This window comes from Haliotis cracherodii, unplaced genomic scaffold (genome assembly GCF_022045235.1).
Source record: "Haliotis cracherodii isolate W230 unplaced genomic scaffold, xgHalCrac1.p SCAF_13, whole genome shotgun sequence".
Classification (NCBI taxonomy): domain Eukaryota; kingdom Metazoa; phylum Mollusca; class Gastropoda; order Lepetellida; family Haliotidae; genus Haliotis; species Haliotis cracherodii.
In genome coordinates this window covers 37,741,918-37,749,282 of record NW_027266268.1, presented here as the reverse complement: position 1 = coordinate 37,749,282, position 7,365 = coordinate 37,741,918, and positions in this window count along the sequence as shown.

Genomic DNA, 7,365 nt, shown 5'->3' with positions numbered 1-7,365 from the left:
CGGACTTTCGGTGTGACGAGCGAACACTTTAACCACTAGGCTACCCCACCATCCCCGCCATAGTTATGGACGCTAGGATATAACATACTGGAGAGAACAATATAGTACACGTTATCAAACATATGCTAATTTACACATTTATGTATTTGTAAATTGAAGCTTTAGAAGGGGTGAAAATTCGGATGCACTGTCTAATCCTACATGTAACGACACTTTCGTATTTCACTATAAGCGAAATACAACATAAAATAAATCCCTAAAACGTATACCAAAATGTTTACGGAATCGAACATATATTTACGTTGTCAAATGACAAATAAATAATACCATGACAATTACCTCATATAATATTTAATTAATATGAATATGAATTAGTATGAATATGGATGACTTCATACTATAAACAAAAAACGTCAATTTGTTATATTAAAAAGAGAACATAAAACTTGAAGGCCAGAATAACCAAGGTTTGTATTGAGGAATGCCTCTCTCTGAAAAGCAATGGTCTCCAAGCTGAATCTTTGGCATCCTGCTTCAACGGGCGTGGAGAGGGGACGCTGGCCGTCATCAAATCAAGGATCGATAAACGGTGACATGGACGACACGATGAGCTGAAGGCGCAACGTCATGGACGACGACGAACGCCTTGCCTGGTGGCGATGCCATTACTCACACTTGTGAAAAAATGTCCCTTGAGAGTACAAAGAAATGCAATGGTATGAATCATCGTAGCGAAACCAACTACTTTGTTGAAGGGCCAGTGTGTTTTGCATTGACAATTAGTTTGATGAAGGGTTCTGATGTTGTCAGTCTGTTTGACTGAGACTTCTCATGTTGGAGAATTATCAAAGGCTGTGGTTTGTATTCTGAAACGAAGTAATAGTTTTTGTCATGAAAAACGATTGTAGCTACAAGCGTGTCATATATTGCTGGGAAACAATTGTCGTGTCGAGATGTATTAACGATTGGAATCAATTGTCTCTGTAGGTTTCTATAGCCGCCAGTCAGGCTAACGCAGAGTACAAGAGGCATGGGAGATGTGACAAAACAGATAAACTTGCACGAGATGAACGTGAATTGTGTACAGATCAACTGGGTCAGTTCAGTCCCAAACTGCAGTCAATTATCAATCGGCTCCGAGGGTGATATGGCCGTTTGACCGCTATGATTCAATGAAATGGGCGGCTTTTCTTTTAAATATTTGATTACAAGTCTTCTCCAAGAAGAATCTTTTGGGGATGCTTCAATTGTTGTTTTGTGAAACACAACAATTATATCTGTGACCAACAATATGACCCGAATTGTCCACTGGATGGGTGGCTGGATGGTAGTTTTACGCCGCACTAGTCCAAGGATTTATATTACCAAGGTCTGAAAACAGTCCGTGACAGACAAAGGAGCAATCAACGCCGTCGAGTGGCTCAAAAGACCAACTTCGCTGTTGGCTGAATCCAAAGTGGCTTTCCTACTGTGTATCAGTTTATGTGAATTGAACTCAAATTTCTGGTGTGGTGGGCAAGGACCTTTGCCACAAACATAACCTATGGATCTCCTCATTTCAAGAACAACACGACCCGCGAAGATCCGGGGTAGAATAGGCCTTCAGCAACCCATGCTTGCCGTAAGAGGCGACTATGCTTGTCGTAGGAGGCGACTAACGGGATCGGGTGGTCAGGCTGGCTGACTTGGTTGATGCATGTCATCGATCCCAATTGCGTGGATCGATGCTCATGATGTCAATCACTGGATTGTCTGGTCCAGACTCGATTATTTACAGACCGCCGTCATATAGCTGGAATATTGCTGAGTGCAGCGTTAAACAACAAACAAACAAGAACAACACAGATCTACACCTATTATAGAGTTGTATAGGTCTTGGTTCAGGGTCCGTATGCCCAAACCTCGGCCAGTAGTATACCTGTCGGTAGTATACGTGTCAAACCAAATTTGATTGGTTTTTATGATCATGTTTGACTATCAATAATCGTCGTTTCGTAATTAATTGCATTCAAGTTTTCAATATATACACTTGGTCAACTCTCCTGTTTTACTAATACGTCAGGGGCGGTCGGGTAGCCCAGTGGTTAAAGTGTTCGCTCGTCACGCCGAAGACCCGGGTTCGATTCCCGATATGGGTACAATGTGTGAAGCCCATTTCTGGTGTCCCCCGCCGTGATATTGCTGGAATATTGCTAAAAGCAGCGTAAAACCATACTCACTCACTCACACTCACTCACTAATACGTCATATTTACGAGTCTCGTGATGACGTCATCCCTGTTTGTCAGTCAATATAAAATTGTTACATTGCTTAACTCCATCGGGACGCTATTATACAATACTCCTCTTTGTTGTGTGTGCACAACCTGTTCATATTACTCCATCCTTATCATGTGAATGTTATATGTAAACACCGCCTCCTCACGCCCTCCACGATCCATGGCGGTCGGATTTACTCGGTGCTCGGCAACCCTGGGCGCTAGTCTCATTACGCATCCGATTGTCCACGTGGCCACGCCTACTTGTGCACTATAGTAGATAACGCCGATATTCGCCACACCTCTGTCCCCCAGGGGCGCTTGAGACGGCGAGGTCATTGATTTACACAAAGGTATGGCTCCGTGTCTTCAAGGTCAAGGTTGGTGTTGACGTGCACGTGCCTGTTTGCAATTCTGTCCGATGATATTGGTATTATATACATACGTCGACCTGGAAAGTGTGATCAGGCGTAGGTAGATAAACAAGTGGTTGATATTGTGAGCAGCCATACTTTGGAGTGAGTGAGGAAGTTGGGTTTTACGCCTCTTTTAACAGTATTTAAGGAACATCATTGGTTTCGTATATTGTTCCCATGTAGGGTATCGAACACGTATCGTGGCGAGCGAACGCTGCAACCACTAGGCTATCCCAAAGCCCCCTTTGTGCAAAGAAAAGTAAGTGTTACGTTACGGCCATATCAGTAATATTCCTGCTTTATCGCCGCAGTTTTGTATAACCAGGTCGAGACCAGGGAAACCAGTGGTTGATTGCATGAGCACCGACATGTGACATAGTATTCCCCAATACAAGTTCGATATGGTCTTCAGCTGCCCATGCTTGCCAGAGGCGACTAGCCGGGTGATCAGGCCCGCTGTATTGGTAGATGCATATCATCGTATCCCAGTTGCGTGGATCTATGTTCATGGTATCAATCACTGGACTCGATTATTTACAGACCGCCGTCATGTAGCTGGAATATAACTGAGTTTGGCGTTGAAAAACAAACACAATCATCGTACCCCAACGGCCATAGATCGATGCTCATGATGTCAATCACTGGGTTGTCTAGTCCAGACTCGATTATTTACAGACCGCCGTCATTTAGCTGGAATATTACCACCTTTCAGTGTAATATAACAGGAAAACCTAACATGACGCAGATCGAAGACGTTTACCAACAGTGTGGTGCTGACAGACCAAGGGTCATTGAAAAGAAGAATCTAGGATTCGAACCTCGACCACGGATCCTCGTTGCTAAGGGATCTAAACAATGAACCTGGCACTACTGGGCCACCTGTGTCCCCTTAAGGTGGACAGAGTGTGAGTGAGCTACAGGACATTAAATGACCAGCGGTGTTGTGAGATGTTCATTTAATACACAAGCCTGCCCCCTGTGTATAATTTGTATGACCATCAACACATTAATTGATTGCCCCTTGTTTCTGCAACTCCAGGGGCAGACAAAAGACGCTCCGTTAGCTTATGACCAACACGGGCCCTCTGGGTGCCATCTGAATACTGCATCTCGGACGAAGACAGTGGCGCGACCGGTTGGTGTCATGTTCAAGAGTCTGGTGTGTGTAGCCCATTTCTGGTTTCCCCCGCCGGGATATTAGTGGAATATTGCTTAAAGCGGCGTAAATCCATACTCACTCACTCACCTCAAGAGTCTGGGTCAGCCCCAGAAAGACTCCCACATATGCTGATGGATAATAACGCTGAAATTTTCGTAGGGTGGTCATGGTGAAAGGAGAGTAAACATGGAATACAAACTGATGACTAGGGAGACGTCTCACTACGTGGTTGATTATCAACAATGCAGATTTCACGTGTACTGTCCTTGTATGAACGCTGCCGCTAAACGGCAGGCCAGATCATGGGATATTTGGGATGACGTATTTGAGTACAACCTATATCTGCTTTTTGTGACGTATGTTCGATTATCCTAAATCAACTATGCAAATACCTACCCACGTGCATGCCGTTGCAACACAACTATTGAATTACACACCTGTACTAACTTTCACAAACACACAGTCACCGAAATAATGTTGTAACTTTAAGTGTTAAAGGGACGCCGTCTATCTCAGCAATTTCGGCTGACCTGCCCCTCTTTGAAACCCATTGTGTGAGTTGGCTACACATTTCTATTGGGAGTTTTAGTATTGATATTTTTTTCTATTTTCGTACTGATATGATTGGATTGTTGATTTTCAAAAGACAGATAGAATTCCTTTGGCTCCTCTGTTTATATGCCATCGAGTAAGCTGGCCATCTTTCAGATAGAGAGTCAGTTTGGCCTTCGTTATTGCATCTCTTGGCTTTTGGAGATCTTGGACAGAAAGCTGATCCTTGCTTTAACCGAGCCCGGGCTGGGGCATGCATGGTCTTGACATCCCAGTAACAAGTGAGCAATGGATCTGATTGTAAGATGGGCACACCTTGTCATTGTGCTTTCTGTCACCGATTAGAATGGGATGTTGAAAAGGGGGTGAGAAGGGGGTGAAAATGGGATGCTATAGCTGAAATGGGGATGCGAATGGGATGCTAGAGCTGGGGGAGAATGGGATGCTAGAGCTGAAATGGGGATGCGAATGGGATGCTAGAGCTGGGGGAGAATGGGATGCCAGAGCTGGGGGAGAATGGGATGCTAGAGCTTGGGAGGGAGAATGGGATGCTAGAGCTGAAATGGGGATGCGAATGGGTTGCTAGAGCTTGGGAGGGAGAATGGGATGCTAGAGCTGAAATGGGGATGCGAATGGGATGCTAGAGCTTGGGAGGGAGAATGGGATGCTAGAGCTGAAATGGGGATGCGAATGGGTTGCTAGAGCTTGGGAGGGAGAATGGGATGCTACAGCTGAAATGGGGATGCGAATGGGATGCTAGAGCTGGGGGAGAATGGGATGCCAGAGCTGGGGGAGAATGGGATGCTAGAGCTTGGGAGGGAGAATGGGATGCTAGAGCTGAAATGGGGATGCGAATGGGTTGCTAGAGCTTGGGAGGGAGAATGGGATGCTAGAGCTGAAATGGGGATGCGAATGGGATGCTAGAGCTTGGGAGGGAGAATGGGATGCTAGAGCTGAAATGGGGATGCGAATGGGTTGCTAGAGCTTGGGAGGGAGAATGGGATGCTACAGCTGAAATGGGGATGCGAATGGGATGCTAGAGCTTGGGAGGGAGAATGGGATGCTAGAGCTTGGGAGGGAGAATGGGATGCTAGAGCTGGGGGAGAATGAGATGCTAGAGCTGGGGGAGAATGAGATGCTAGAGCTGGGGAGGGAGAATGGGATGCTAGAGCTGAAATGGGGATGCGAATGGGATGCTAGAGCTGGGGGAGAATGGGATGCTAGAGCTGGGGAGGGAGAATGGGATGCTAGAGCTTGGGGAGAATGAGATGCTAGAGCTGGGGAGGGAGAATGGGATGCTAGAGCTGGGGGAGAATGAGATGCTAGAGCTTGGGAGGGAGAATGGGATGCTAGAGCTGGGGAGGGAGAATGGGATGCTAGAGCTGGGGGAGAATGGGATGCTAGAGCTGGGGGAGAATGAGATGCTAGAGCTGGGGGAGAATGAGATGCTAGAGCTGGGGGAGAATGAGATGCTAGAGCTGGGGAGGGAGAATGGGATGCTAGAGCTGAAATGGGGATGCGAATGGGATGCTAGAGCTGGGGGTGAATGGGATGCTAGAGCTGGGGAGAATGGGATGCTAGAGCTGGGGAGGGAGAATGGGATGCTAGAGCTTGGGAGGGAGAATGGGATGCTAGAGCTGAAATGGGGATGCGAATGGGATGCTAGAGCTGGGGGAGAATGGGATGCCAGAGCTTGGGAGGGAGAATGGGATGCTAGAGCTGGGGGAGAATGGGATGCTAGAGCTGGGGAGGGAGAATGGGATGCTAGAGCTGGGGGAGAATGGGATGCTAGAGCTGGGGAGGGAGAATGGGATGCTAGAGCTGGGGAGGGAGAATGGGATGCTAGAGCTGGGGGAGAATGAGATGCTAGAGCTTGGGAGGGAGAATGGGATGCTAGAGCTGGGGGAGAATGGGATGCTAGAGCTGGGGGAGAATGGGATGCTAGAGCTGGGGGAGAATGGGATGCTAGAGCTGGGGAGGGAGAATGGGGTGCTAGAGCTGGGGGAGAATGGGATGCTAGAGCTGGGGAGGGAGAATGGGATGCTAGAGCTGGGGAGGGAGAATGAGATGCTAGAGCTGGGGAGGGAGAATGGGGTGCTAGAGCTGGGGGAGAATGAGATGCTAGAGCTGGGGAGGGAGAATGGGGTGCTAGAGCTGGGGGAGAATGAGATGCTAGAGCTTGGGAGGGAGAATGGGATGCTAGAGCTGGGGGAGAATGGGGTGCTAGAGCTGGGGAGGGAGAATGGGATGCTAGAGCTGGGGAGGGAGAATGGGATGCTAGAGCTGGGGAGGGAGAATGAGATGCTAGAGCTGGGGAGGGAGAATGGGGTGCTAGAGCTTGGGGAGAATGAGATGCTAGAGCTGGGGAGGGAGAATGGGATGCTAGAGCTTGGGGAGAATGAGATGCTAGAGCTGGGGGAGAATGGGATGCTAGAGCTGGGGGAGAATGAGATGCTAGAGCTGGGGAGGGAGAATGGGATGCTAGAGCTTGGGGAGAATGAGATGCTAGAGCTGGGGGAGAATGGGATGCTAGAGCTTGGGGAGAATGAGATGCTAGAGCTGGGGAGGGAGAATGGGATGCTAGAGCTTGGGGAGAATGAGATGCTAGAGCTGGGGGAGAATGGGATGCTAGAGCTGGGGAGGGAGAATGAGATGCTAGAGCTGAGAAGGGGATGCGAATGGGATGCTAGAGCTGAAAAGGGGATGCGAATGGGATGCTAGAGCTGAGAAGGGGATTAGAATAAAATGGGTGTGGTTGTTGTTTTTTAGAAATACGCTCGGGGATCTGTAAGAGAGATGGCTACACTGCCCCAAACTCCAAGTAACTCTTTACACACAAGCAAACGAGGATGCGACATGACTTGAGTAATTCACTTCGTCGACAACCGTAATGTCGTCACGAGACGGCCATACTTTCGCGACGAACCATTAATTCTCCCTTTGAAGACTCGGGAGATTTTGCCTATACGTCATATAAAACG